Source organism: Temnothorax longispinosus, chromosome 7 (assembly GCF_030848805.1).
Source record: "Temnothorax longispinosus isolate EJ_2023e chromosome 7, Tlon_JGU_v1, whole genome shotgun sequence".
Taxonomy (NCBI): Eukaryota; Metazoa; Arthropoda; class Insecta; order Hymenoptera; family Formicidae; genus Temnothorax; species Temnothorax longispinosus.
Window position 1 is genome coordinate 14,622,145 of NC_092364.1, and position 14,698 is coordinate 14,636,842.

Here is a 14,698-nt window from a genome sequence, read left to right on the forward strand (position 1 = left end):
AATTGCATTAAGATTAAGATATAAAAAGTCGCGTCAAATACTATCTGTATAGATAACGAAGATAAAATAGGAAAATCTTTTGATATTTTACAAGAGTAAGCACTGCGCTAAAAATAAATTTTTTTTCTTATCAATTGTAAAAGATAACCTGAGACACTTCGGTATTGTTTCGCTCAAAGATACGGAGTTAGCTGGCGAGCGATCCTAAAAGTGTTCTGACTCATTGCGTGCGACGCAAGGGTGGTGAGTTTCCCAATATATTCCAGGTACGTATGGCGCTTTTCACGATAAGATATTTCAATATTGACCCCCCTCTGTCAGTATTTACTAGGCGACGCGAGAGATTAGGCGAGCAGTCAGTACATATTTGTACGGATTTCACTTTGGATGATTGTACTCCGCCGATTGTCGGTGAAAGGCCAAAGATATAACGCGTCCTGACGATTGCAGTTCAATAACATTTCGCAACTGGATACTGTTCAAAAATCCAAAATCGAATACTGTCCCGTATGTTAAAGCAATATCTACAAGTCGACAACAAATGATCTTGTTTAAACTAAATAACGCGATATAATAATAAGAAATACCATAGAAACATGCATTACAAACTGCAATGGTCTTCATTCGTTAGATGTGCAATCTGAAGAAAAGTAAAATATCTTTGTGTAACATCTGGTTAGTTCGAAACAATTACGAAGCAGACTATTTAAAACCTGCGGTTATTAAAATCGATTAAAAATACGCAGATGCTTCCTAAGATTCGAAACTTTTTTCGTTAATTAAATACAAAGGAGTCTTGAACTTTTTTTTGTTAATTAAAGACAAAGGAATCTCGGCTGCTCCGCGTATAATCAGTTTGCAGTCATTCCACCGGCGTAAGCTGCGTTTAAAGTCGGTAAGCATAGATGATGGCCGCTATTAACGCAATGCAATTAGTGACTACACGCTTCCTCGAGAGCCCCTGGTACAAGACAAATCTCTTTTCTGCAAAATTACGTTTTGCTGTAAGCTAAGAGACCATTCTTACAGCTCTACGTTGTACCGGAAGTCGAGAGAGATTTTTAACGCTACGCCGACTAAAATCGTGCTTATCTTTCACATGTTCAAAGTGTTAATGCAATTTGGCTCTTACAGAACATGGAAAAGTAATAAAGTAATTTGTATGAAAACTTATAACGATACATAACATCTAACAAATGTCTTCTTATAACTTCAACGTTTTAAAGATAATTGCCTCGTAAACTTTTTTATTTTATACAAGAAAGAGATATATGTATTATTTGACATTTTTATATAAAATGTTTAAATAAAAATAACATAATATTTTTCTTATCATGTGATGTAATCCATAATACATTAGGAATTTATTAAGAATGTAGTAGATTTGCGTAAAAATATATTTTTTTTCTGTATGAAATATGTTTATAGGGATTTTAAGATATAAAAGCGAAAAAGAGAAGAAAAGGGGGAAAAATAGAGGGGGCTCTAATGGTCATTAAATCTTTATTCAATCTTTTTATTTAACTTTGGTCCAATGTTATATGTATATCTCTGTTTAACACAGTTGAATAACTTTCCATCTATCAATCTATGCATATACATATTAAAGTATGTTAAAGTTTAAACATCTAAGAAACGGCAATTTGTTTCGAGACGATGACAAGAAGAGGCTATCATCGTGCAAACCTTTGAAAATTCAAGGAATCCACAAGGATGATTGATCTATACAGTCATTTGAGCGAACCCACGGACTCGAACTCAATACATTGCGGATATTCGCACATCATATATCTCTATATATTTCATTTTTTCATGAACGATACTGCAGTAAATATTTGAGAAAAAGTATGATAGAATCTAATTTAAATAATAAAAAGAATAAAAATAGAAACAAAATCCATATACGTGTACGACATAGATGAAGTAGGATAGCGAAATCTCATTTTTATTTATATTCCGTAATTAATAAAAGAAGATTTATGAGAAACAGGCGGAAAAAGAAGGGCAGAATTGTTCGAATAGGACGGAATAGGAGAGTTCAGTGGCGAAGCTCGCGTGTTTCGCGACATTCTTCGCCGACGAATGAACAAGTACATGATTCAACGAGCACGATACCATAGTCGCGGTGCAATATGTATGTCCGTATTATCTATCCTAGACTATGCGAGTTTCCGAAGTCAGCCGCTCAACCGAGGGCAGAGGTCGTAGCTCTGCGTCGTGGTACCAACTTTGATTATAACCGTAGATTTACGTCGAGGAAATTGATAGGGGAAACAAGGTATATCACTAAGAACTTTTCTATTCTCTGAAATCCGGGCGCCGTTATTTCGCTGAACAAGAACGGCGCTTAGGATAGGCGCTGTGCGGCGCGTTTATGCAAAGTGGTTAATGAAAACGAGCTTTTTTAATTACCGCGAGTGATTTAATATAATCTGATATAATCCCACGGCCCATAAAAATGTATAATCATGTAGTCACAAGAGTGTAATGCGTTTTTCCGTACTTACGGTATTATCGTAACATATAATCAGAACGAAGGAATTAATTACGCGACTTAGAACGACCGCGTTTTTTAACTTACGTACTCTCTAAATCTGAATCAGTGAATAGTCACTGATATCAGTGTAAAGTATGCCAATGATTCGAATCAGTGGCATACTTTATACTGATATCAGTGACTATTCATGCACTGATTCAGATTTAGAGAGTACGTAAGTTAAAAAACGCGGTCGTTCTAAGTCGCGTAATTAATTCCTTCGTTCTGATTATATGTTACGATAATACCGTAAGTACGGAAAAACGCATTACACTCTTGTGACTACATGATTATACATTTTTATGATATCAGTCACTGATATCAGTGTAAAGTATGCCAATGATTCGAATCAGTGGCATACTTTATACTGATATCAGTGACTATTCACTGATTCAGATTTAGAGAGTAAAGAAGGTTACATATAAATGTAGGCAATCAGAAGAAGTGATAAAGAAATTACAGGGACATGCACTTTCGGCATGCTGCGTGACGTATGTCTTACTACAAGTTCATATTATGACCTAAAGTGGCTCTTTATTGTCCCGCGTTAAACGGTCCCATAAAACCGTAAACGCGATAAAACTGTATACGATTCACGTGCACAGTATAAATAGTCTGTGAAGGTTCTTTCACCGCGAAACGAAAATACGTTTGCGCCCATGCAAACGTACCAATCTCTCGCGACGTTCCGCCGCGCTTAAATCAACAGTCTAGCCGGTCGTACACTCCGCCATCCCGTGGACATTCTTTTTCTCTTCTCTCTTAACTTAGATACCCGCAAAGAAACTCGCCCCGTATCATTCACCATTTCGCGCTGGCGCATTCGAGCACGCGTTCAGATTGAAAGGCGTAAAAAAAGCGCAAAAACGTCTCGTTGAGACGCGAGAATCAAAACATGTAATGTCTGGCGAATACAGCTTCCAGCGTCAAAGTATTTATACAAATAATTATCACAGATCAGTGGTTCTCAGTTGCGTACTTTTGTAAACATCTCAAGATTTCTTCGTTAAATAAGTAACTAATAAATAAAAAACGAATATACATATTGTATATTCAGTTATTAACAAATATATATTATATATATATTTGCAATAGCTAAGTTTGATTGGACTTATTTCGCGAATTTCGCCGAAATTTATGATATTATCACCTGCATTTAAAAATGTAACAAATGTACTCGGAGAGAGAGAGCAAAATAAAACGGAACGCGCAGCATGATTGAGCGGTGTACCATGCCGACGTCCGACTCGATCGAACATGACAGCGCCCGAAGGCGTTCCAACGCTAATGTATTCGAAGATCTCAGAACGAGATACTTGCCTTTCTGCGCGAATGCATCGCGCATCGCTATTTATGCGGTAGACATAATACGTGCCGGCGAATACATCGTCTGAGAAGCGTGCAATATTAAACGGACACTAGGGTACGATCAGCGAAGGTGGCTAAACCCTTTCGGAGCTTCTGGGGATTTTGTATGTAGTACGACCGGGACCAAGAGAGAAACTCCGCATGGCGCGAGTCAATGCGCCTTCCGAGGTGGCGGAGACGGTGAGAAAGGCAACGGCGATGGTGGTACAGGTACAGGTAAAATAGAGGCTTCGTGGCACCTGCAACACCTGCTTGTTAGCGCCAGCGCGCCAACTTTCCGCAAGCCAGCCGGACGCCTCTCTCTCGCTCTCGCTCTTTCTCTCTGTACTCTGTACTCTCCTTTGTGTGAGGTCCGTGCGCCTCCTACGGCTCGTGCGATCGTGCTATCTACATATACGTGTGTAGGTCTGTCTGTTGCGCACACGTACGCATGCCGTCTATACGGTTGTAACGGAATCGGCTGGGAACTCAACTTGCTGACACCAGTCGATGCAAAAGTACACGTGGCGAAAGAAGCAACCGCGGAATACAAGACACCGGCATTCGAGTCAAGTTTGCATGCGCTTGAAATTCTGCTGCGAGAGAAGTTTTCGATGCCATAAGCGCGGATGAAAAAGCAGGCGACTGTTACTATTAGCGACGAGAAGGAAATATGGTATCGATCACCAGCGAGTATCACGTATTTCAGAGTGCTAGTAACGGACTATTCTTTTCATGGCATTTGGTTATCGATTGCAGTATCTTTCCTATTATATCGCGACGAGATATTTCTATAACAAAATATTTCTTTTCGAAAGAAAAAAATATTCACGACAACGTTAAACTCTGTTCTCTTTAAAGATGTATGTCACTATAGCTATATGCAATATAATTTTGTTTTTTTCATTAAACAGTGTAGAGCTAATCTCAGAAATTATTTATAAACAACATGGTATCATTGGGACAGAAAAAGCGTAAAAATCGCAATTTTGTCCCATTTTTGTACTTGATATTGTTTAAATACATCAAAAATTGAAAAAATATATATAAACAAAAAATCTTAAAAAACCGTAATTGCAATTCTCGATGTCAATTCTCGATGTCATAGAAGTGTACCGTACATGAGCAGAGATACATATTATGATATTTACATATGGAAAGTATATCTATTATATATGTACAATTTCTGCAACTTTTAAAGCAAATATCTCAGAAACGGGTCGGACAATCGATCGCAAATTTAACACAGGTTTTTGGGATATATAAGTGCACAATCTCTGTAAATTTCAGCTTTATCCCTTTATTTTGACATAAGCGACATACATTTTTAACGCGGCTGTAATGTCAAAATTTATTTAAAACCTCAAGTCTACGAGGTTCATTATTTACACTTAAATTAATAATTCCGTAATCATGATGTAGCACGTGCCAGCTGATACGGCTCCGTAAGACGTAACTCATCGGCCGTAATAAACCCGCCGCGGCAACATTATGTAAAGCGTGAAACGATAGCGGCGCGCACCAGCGAACAAAGAACGGAAGTTCGCGAATCGATTGTACGCGCTTCCTCCGACGCCTTCCACAGGCGCGAAGGTGCGTCACCTATCGCGATGCACACGCTTCCCCGCGCGTGTGTATGCGTGCGTCGTCGTCGCGGCGGAACACGAAACGGAAATCCCCGCGCGCGCGTGCCTATGCGGCGCACGCGACGAGCACCGGCAGCATAAAGTTCCCGTTTAATATCTTTACGAGAGCCGGCGAAAATGATGAGGTTTCTTGTTTTTTAATAATGTAGCCACGCACACCTGAGCCTCGTAATTCTCGGCGCGGGGTCGGGCCGCCCCCCTTTCCCCTGTCCCTCCCCCCGCGAACTCCTCCGTGGCCGTCGTGAAAAAAGCTGCTCGGTTCGACCCCTCCGCTATATGCCACCCCTTGTCCGATGCTTATATTCCTTCTTTCTTCTCCCCCTTTTTTTCCCTCTTCCTTCGCGCGCAAACGCTAACCGGCTCCTATTTCTTCCTCGCTCGGCCGCGGATGTCGTGCTTTCTTTACATTCCACGCCTTCCACGTTACGTCTCTCTTTCCGCGCCGCTATTTACCGCCGCGATTTTGTTCTTGTTGCTTCCACTGTAGGCGCGCAGTCCTGTGTGTTACCTCCGCTTCTACTTTATTTTCCTCCAAGGCTCTCAGTAATGTGATCTTTCACGCAGACTTGATCGTCTTCATCGCTTAGCCGTAATGATGTAATCGTTGAGTGATTCCTAACGCGAGTTTCCATCGAGCTACTTTATTAAAATTATACAAGTGCTCGAATGCACATGTGCGTGTCTCGACAAGATCTTGAATAGTAATTAACTCTGGTACTTCAGTAACATCTTGTTGCAGCTTCGGATTTTCCTGTATTTCTAGCTTTTCTTATCTTATCTGCTGTTCGTACATGCTATTTTTGTAAACTTTTGTTTAGCATTTTTTAAATACTTATTTCTTATCCATTGACTATTGTTTCTTATCCTTCGTCATTATTTTCATTTTTATCTCGTACTCTCTGTATACAGCTGCACTTTCTAATGCATCCTCACGTGATCATAGTTTCCTTTCTTCGAGTAGCCTGCTCTTAGGAGCATATTTTTGTCCGGTCCTAAATCCTAGCATGTGGTAAAATCTCAGAGACACTGAAATATTTCGCGGAAGTCTCTATTTCCTTTTTGTGGGCGACGGCAGCACGAGCAGGGTAGAAAAACAATTTCGCCGCGTCCTCGCGTCAACACACGGCGGAGCCGAATTGTGTGAAATTCGATTCTTCCCACTGCGCTTTTCGCTTTGAAAGCTTGCTACGCGACGGCGGGCTGTAAAACGTTCGTTGGAACGTTGGGCGCGCGGTCCTCTGTGATGCTCGATATTACTCGGTGTCCCGCGTGTAGCCATTGTGCGCCGCCCAGTGCGATAGTAAAAGTGACAAAGGGATTTCCCGGTAAATAGGGAAGTAAAGTATCGGCCGAGAGCTTTCTTGCGTCGCGGTTGTAAATTTGTTAAAAACTTTATCGTTACGCCGTGTCATTAACTTCATTAACGGACCTTTATCGCCCGCTCGGCCGCGGCAAGAGTGTCAGTGAGAACAATGTAAACTCATTACAAAAGAACAATACACGTTATAATACGAAATTATCGTTAATTATTGAATTTTATAGCCGTAGCGTTGTGTAAATTGCAAAGTTTGTTTGTATAAGCGGGGTGCTTTAGCGAGATGTTTGTGCTCAATTAATGGTCGCAATTAATATGCAAAACAAGAACTCGCGCGTAAAAATAATATATTTATTTTGAAAACAAATATGTTTTCTCTGTTAGAACTTTCACGTATGAAGCTAGTAGACGATTTGGAGATTTAAAAGTTTTATTGATATATCCAAGAGCTACGAAAACAGCATTTTCATGTAGCAAACAAATTTAATTGCCCATCAATATTCCGTAATTGGTAATTTGCTAGAACATTTATCCCACGTGTAAATTTGCGACCAATAATACCCAACGATGCAAGACACAACAGCATTGATGATTCTCGGAAAGCTCCACGGCGGAAAGATTTAGCATCGTCGGACCGACGCACACGTGCTCTCGTGAATTTTTTGCGGAAATCTGTCACGGACCGGATGAGATTTATCAACGCTCTCGCAAAGTTTGCGCATCACTGGCGCGCAAGCGGCCGCGCGCGAACGACCGTGCACACGCCTCGTTCCCCCCGAGTTTTTCGGCGCGGTACGAGCATTTTAATTGGGCCGCCGGGTAGGACTGTCGGAAGAGCTTTTCCAAGACGCGCCACCGCCACATCGCGAAGGGACCGGCCGCATGATTTACAGCGTCGCCCAAGTGGAAAAAAAAGGTGCCGCAGAAAAATCCGGAAGTCCGTCCCGCCCTTAAATCGCCCGGGACCGTCCGGGAATTCCTGAAGGATATACGTTGCCCCTCCGATATATAGCGCGGCATGACGAGGGGACGCGAGCGATAACGTGGAATGCACTCGTATCTCCCGGCGCTAGCGCGCCGGACAACTGACGTTTTTTTTTCGCTGACCCAAGCACGCGTTAAACTTTAATCACGTTGGCTCTCCTCTTCCGTCAGAAAGTGCTGCGTGACTTTGATAATGTGACTCGCATGGTTAGCCGGTTAACTTTTAATTCCCGCGCGTGTTATCGCACGGCCGGAGCAGCCGAAATTTACATAGTTTTGGGTTTACGCGCGGCGCCTTTTGTTGCCATCTTCCGCGGGAATGGCAAAAAAAAAAAATATATATAAAATAATCCGTTTAAAGAGGCGCGTTACGGTTCTTCCGCCCTCATAATCGCTCGGATCGCTCTCAAACGCGATGACTTGGTTCTTTCTACATTCCCAAAAGGAACTTCTCGGTGTCGCCCACACGACAATACTAATCCACGTTTTCACGGTCATTTCGCCCCGAGATCTGTAAAGCGTGGAAAGCGGCCCCGCCGTGCGGCCACGCCGAGCGACTGCCCCCGAAAGTCAAAACGGATGATTCATTCATTCGTCGAAATCGCTTCTCATGGCGATTAATGATGATGGTCGGCGAAGCGGGCGTCGGATTAAAAGCGGTCTAAACGTTGAAATTTTCACGGGGCGGTGTTCGGATCGTTGACAGCAATGACAGCGTAGCGGCGTATCACCGCACGCGGAGCAGGGAGGTTTCAATGCTCCGGTGTGGCATGCCGGACCGGCGTTTCGGATTGTTCTTCCCCGGTGCACAAACGGTGCGTGTGTGCCCGCTCTGGGGTGAGAACTCGCGCGGCATATACAATACCATTGTGTCCGGGTGGCATAATGGCCAGCGGCATTATAAATGAAACGTCTGCAACTAATTTGGGACAGGGCGTAGCGGCGTGACCGGCCCCATTCCGAGTGTCCGAGATGTTCGCGCCGACATCACACATCGGGTAAAAGGATGTTCCCACATTCCCGTTCGCCGATACTAACGCGTTCGATCGCGCGAACAGCAACCGTCTGCGATCCTTCCGATCAATGTGCTTCTGAGCGCGATAAAAGGAAAAGTAGAAAACGACTGATTCTTCGCTGTTGTCGTTCTTTACGTTTTTTTTTCTTGGGTAAGATCTTCGAATACGGATCTTTCTACCGTATTCTCAATTGTACTCTTACATCTCTTTCTGCGCACCGTAATCAGTGAATAAAGAACCGAATAGTGCAATAGAAACGCGCGGTTAAAAGCGTATTTTATTATAAATGATGCGATCTCGTTACGCATTCGATCTAAAACAAATGGATCGTATGTGATATTAAAAGCTTCCGCAATCTTCTATCATTGTGTGTGATGCGCTCCTTTCTCCTTATAGAATTCGTATATTAAAGTTTACCGGTGAATACGTAATAGGCGGGATCAAGTGGATTTAAAATTAATTCGGCGGAGGGAAAGAAAGTTTCCAGACTACGGGCGAGAAGTGGGGGAAGTTACACGGAAACAAGATTAGTTTATTTTTACCATCCAATTTAATAATTAGATATCATAATTGAACTAAGGTTCATCAAGGGGAGTACCGGCTGAAAAAGTTCGTTTGGTGAGCAGCGGCGTTTCTCAAAGATAATTACGAAACGAGCACTTAGCCACGTTCGTTTTCTTACCGAGTTTCGCGGCAATCCTGACGCTTCCGTCCTGGGCTGAGAGTCAGATCTCGGACCAAGGGGGATAACTTTTTGTTGTCGTAGGTTTCTTCGTCTATCGACTTTCCAATATCATCCATTTTACGGCAACGAACGCAACCAGCAGCCAGCCATGGCGTACATGCAGCTGAAAAAAGATCTCTCGTGGGACTGTTAAAATAACGACCGTGACAAACGTTTGTGGAATAGATTTTCCATCCTCCCGTCCCGCCTCTCACCATGGGCTTACCAGACTGGACTTCCGCTACTCACAGTTGATCCCGTCGCGAAAGCAGGATCTAGTAGAAACGCCGAAATAAAAAATTACGATACATTGACCGCTCTTTTTCCATTTTACCTTAATTACATTTTTTGTCTAATCTACAATTATGTTATGTTATATTATATTATGTTACAATTATGCAATAGTATATTTATAATATTTATTAAATGGCTTATTAATAACCCTTACAAAAAAGTATTACTGACTAAATACTTAAAATCTCAGTGATTTAATACTGTCAATATTTATTTGGGAAATACTGGGAAAATACTGGTAATGATAAATATTATAGGTAGTGATTAATACTACACAGAACTACTGGTGCTTAGTATTGAATTACTCACCAATATTTCGATTTCCGATATTTACCCGGCATAAAAAAAAAAATTTTTTTTTTTTCGAAATTTTATTACTATTTTATAACTAAATTTGTTTCTTAAGATGCAGTCTATAATTATAAATATTTTCTCGTATTTGAAAAACACTTACCTTGGTGGGATCGAACTCGGGACCTCTGGATCGTGAGCCAACTGCCTTACGTGGTAGACTACTTCTTAATTTGATGTAAGTGTTATATATAGTCTACATGTGTCATAACCAGCGCAAATATATAATTTTTCAAAAATCATCTTAAGAAACAAATTCAGTTTAAAAAGAGTAATAAAATTTTGAATTGAATATTAAAATGATATCCTCAGTACTATTTCAAAACTTGTACACTTTTATCAAGACGAATTAGTACAGACCTTCATATAAAATGTATTTGTGCCTTACTTTTATCTCTTTTCCTTAATATTATCAGGAATTACTTATTATAATGTTTCTATACAAATTGTAGTACTGGTCAGTGATTAATTTCACATGGAATATTCAGTTCAGTACTTGAGTATTAATATTAAAATACTGGCCAGTGATTTATTACACATGGAATCCTTGGTTCAGTACTTCAGTACTAACATTGAAATACTCATCAGTAATTCAACACAAGTATTTATTACACAAGTATTTTTCACCTAATATTAAATGCTTTCTCATCAGAAATTTAATACTAAGTATTCAATACTCGTCCTGTATTAAATACTACTTTCATAAATTACTGACCAGTAATAAAATACTATGCAATACTTGGATCACAGTGATTCAAGTACTAATAAATACTTAATTTTAGTATTATTAATACACAAAATAAGTATTTATTACTAACCAGCTAGTAATACTTTTTTGTAAGGGAAAGCAGACAGTGACACAAAAGGAATGTGAATATTGAAAAATAAAACAAATTAAATGATTATTTTATAGAAAAATGTTTTATAATAGATAAAACAAGACCACGAATAATAGAATAGTCAAATTAAAAAAAATCTAAATTTATCATGTCTGTATTCTTCCTTTTCAATAGCGTTTTCATTAATCTCCGTGGTTCTCTCTTTTTGCATTAATCGTTCAAAAATGTCAGGCGTTTGCGCCACGTGGCGGTTCAGTTCCGGATTCGTCGATCGATCTTTCATCCATTTTACCGCTCAAACGGCAAACGCCCACAGAACCGAACATCCACGACCTTATTCAGAACGTGTTTCGCCGGTGGTTTTCACAGCATCGGAAGGCCATTCGACGCGATGAGCTATACGCGCCTTCCTGTCAGCGGCTAACGAGACCCGCCCCTTTCGCCGTCTTATATATATACGCACCGCTTTTCACCCAGTTGGCGCCCCGTCGTGCTTTAGCCAAACAGTACCGGACACTTCCACCGATCCACGTGCTGGAAGAGGAAACTTGATTTACTGCTCACGAACCGCCGAGCATTTCTTTCTCATCGGCCCAGAGAACATCGAGAACTTTTCTTTCACGGTCGTTATCGAGACAAGTTGCTCTTGTTTTCAAAGTAGCTGCACTTTGTTCTTCCGCTTCTAAGCACTGCACATTAAAAGATGAATCGGGGTCGATAATGGCTCTTAATTAAAAATATATCCGTAACGAAATGAAAAAGAGAAATATATTACGTCATGTATTATTTTGAAATGGATTTTCTAATATAGAACATTAGGAATACTTCGTTTCTGCCAAAGTAATTGAATGATGCAGCAAGTCGATCAATTTACCCCAAATCACTTCCACGAATCATAGAGCATTTTCCCGCCCGTCATTTAACGCGGTGTCGCTAAAAGGAGCTCTTTGAGACGCTCGCGTGAAGACGGACGAGATCGTTGATGGCCATTGGCGTTAATTAAGAACGCAAGTGTAATTGGTGTCGGGCGGGCGTGCGAGTAGATGCCAGTCAGTTAAATTCAGAAGTTGATGGCGAGAGAGAAGATGAGGGAATCCAATCGCACGGCGCAAGACAATGGAACGGAACAATGAGACCACTCTTTCCAGGTGGTTATTATACCTCTCCTCGGAGTGTTTATGGCAGATTCACTCCGGCGTGAGAAATCATCCCCACTTCCGACGATGGTGGTAACCACCGCCGTCAAAGCGGTAATTAACCAACGACTCCCTCTTTCGTCGATGTCTGCGCGCAGCACTCGGCAGCTAAGAGGCGTCCCTCCGCTCGCGTGCTTTTCCTCCGGCGAGCGCAGTGTGTGGCCGGACCGACAGGTACTTCTGGGAAATCGAAACGTGTCTGGCCGTTATTAATCTCGCATCGACTGACATGAAATATGATTTCGGCCGGTCTCTCCGCCACCCTCGCGCTCCGCGCTACCTTGCCAGCCCGGACCCGCGGGGTCCGTAGACACGCTTCCATAGACACCGCTGTCTAGGGAAGAAACACTCCTTATAATGCGAAAAACAACGTTTCCCCGATATAAAGCGTAACAGGTTGTCCAATGATGCGTTTCCAAGAAGTATAATAATATTGGCCTGACTCACGCCGAGTTCACGATGCCCTTAAGTGGCGCAGAATTGTTTCGAGCGGCACATGTGTGGGGCTCCGCCCCTTAAATCCGTTCTATATATTACGTTTGTATAAGCATTTTTAAATGCTGAGTGTAAATACGTCAGCCTCGTGAGTGAAGGCGCGCGGTTTCTTATTTGCGGTAATCAATCATTCGGCGGCTCTCCCTCCCACCTACCGAAAACGCATTAGCTTCCGAAGCGAACGCGCCAGCAGCACGAATCGTCGAGCATACATCATTTTTTACCATCGTATACACGATATAGCCGTGCGATTACCGCTCTCATTAATAACCGGATTACACGCTTTACCGGGAATGGCCTCTTGCGGAATAAAATGCGCGTACGGTACGCGTCACTGAGTTTCGCGGCGGGGCATCGAGTGAGTTATTACTCCATGCGCCTGTAGCACCAGAATTCCGCGTTTTTCCCGAACTCCACACACTCCCTCCACACGCACCTCTTGGCGTCTGCTATGCTGACCTTTCCTAAAACGCCCCCCCCCCTCCCTTTTCCACCCTCCCCATGTTGGCCAAAGTACATTGCGTGAAATTCGACGTTGCCGGACGTAAACAGGGGGCGAGGGTGTCGCCCTTTCTTGCTGACTGAATATCACGCGTGCACTTATACGCGCGCGTTCGCGAATACAAAGTTCGCATGTGCGTATGCGTAGGAGCCAAGAGCCGTTTCCCCGAGCGTTCCCAAGTGGCATGCGGGATCCGTCAGGAACATTCAAATATACAGCGGTATTATTTACGAGCGTTTGATACACGGGGTGCCACAGATTCTTCTCCGCGGAACAACACGTGTCTGCGGCGTGTGCGGTCCCCTCTTACGAATCTTTCTCTCTCGCGCGATGAATTCGACTGCGTTGCGCGTTTCGCGGTAGCGGTGCTGGGCTGCGGGCTAGGCTGGATTTAGAGATAATATTACATTCCTGGTGGAAGTCTGTTTCGAGAAATTTCGGAGGGTCGTTTAATGGACCTATTTTGCGGTCGCCTTTACGGATTTATTGTGTACAGGAGGGTGGATAGAGATGCTAAAACCGGCGCGGTACAACAAAATAATGATCTACATATCCGACGAAAGTAAACGAAAATTTACTCGGCGGTCTATGCAACTTTAAAACGCTGTCTAATGGCTCTTGTAGATTGTGCTAACTAGTGCAGCGCCCATGTCCTGATATCTATGCTAAGTGCTGTATCCTTCATAAAGTTTCCAACATATGACGTGGTAACGTCGTAAGCTTAGAGCCACTTAAAGGATGTCTGATACATCTTCTCTTAAGAAATTACGCCGCGAACGTAAAGCTCATTCAACCAGGATGAGTCTGGAGGTTTCAACGTGCCCTGGATTCCCTTCTTAACACCGAGCAAACAAACAGCCGGTATATTTATGCGGGCTTTGTGTATCCACAGCGGTAGCAAATCGTTCGACAACCGTGAATGATCCTAACCGCGTCAGTATAACTAACGTCAGCCACAAAACATTAAACAACAAGCTGCTACTAATGCGAGTAAAAGACGAATGTTTGACATCAATTTCTAGAAATTATTGTTATTTAGTTACATGTATTTTACATTTAGAGAACATTTATTTTGCATAGATTTGCGTACGTCAGCTGTCAATAAATTAAACATATCTCTCTAAAATATCTATTTCATTACAATATACCTACGTTTTTTTTACAATATAAGTTTTAAGCAAAGTCGAATTTAATATTAAGTATTTTCAATTGAATTTGAAATACGTTTTTCAGTTGTAGTTGTTTTTTGTGTCAAATTTGTCTTTACAATGAGCTTTGAACAACGAGAATCTTCTGAAATGTATCAAAAAATGATATAAAGTTATATGTTCCATTTTTAATTACTCCAAATAATTGTAGATGCGTTATTTATAATACAAGTAATACAGATATTTTATATTTGTAACATTTTCGGAGGATTTAGGTATTATATTCGATGTTATTATTTTTTCTA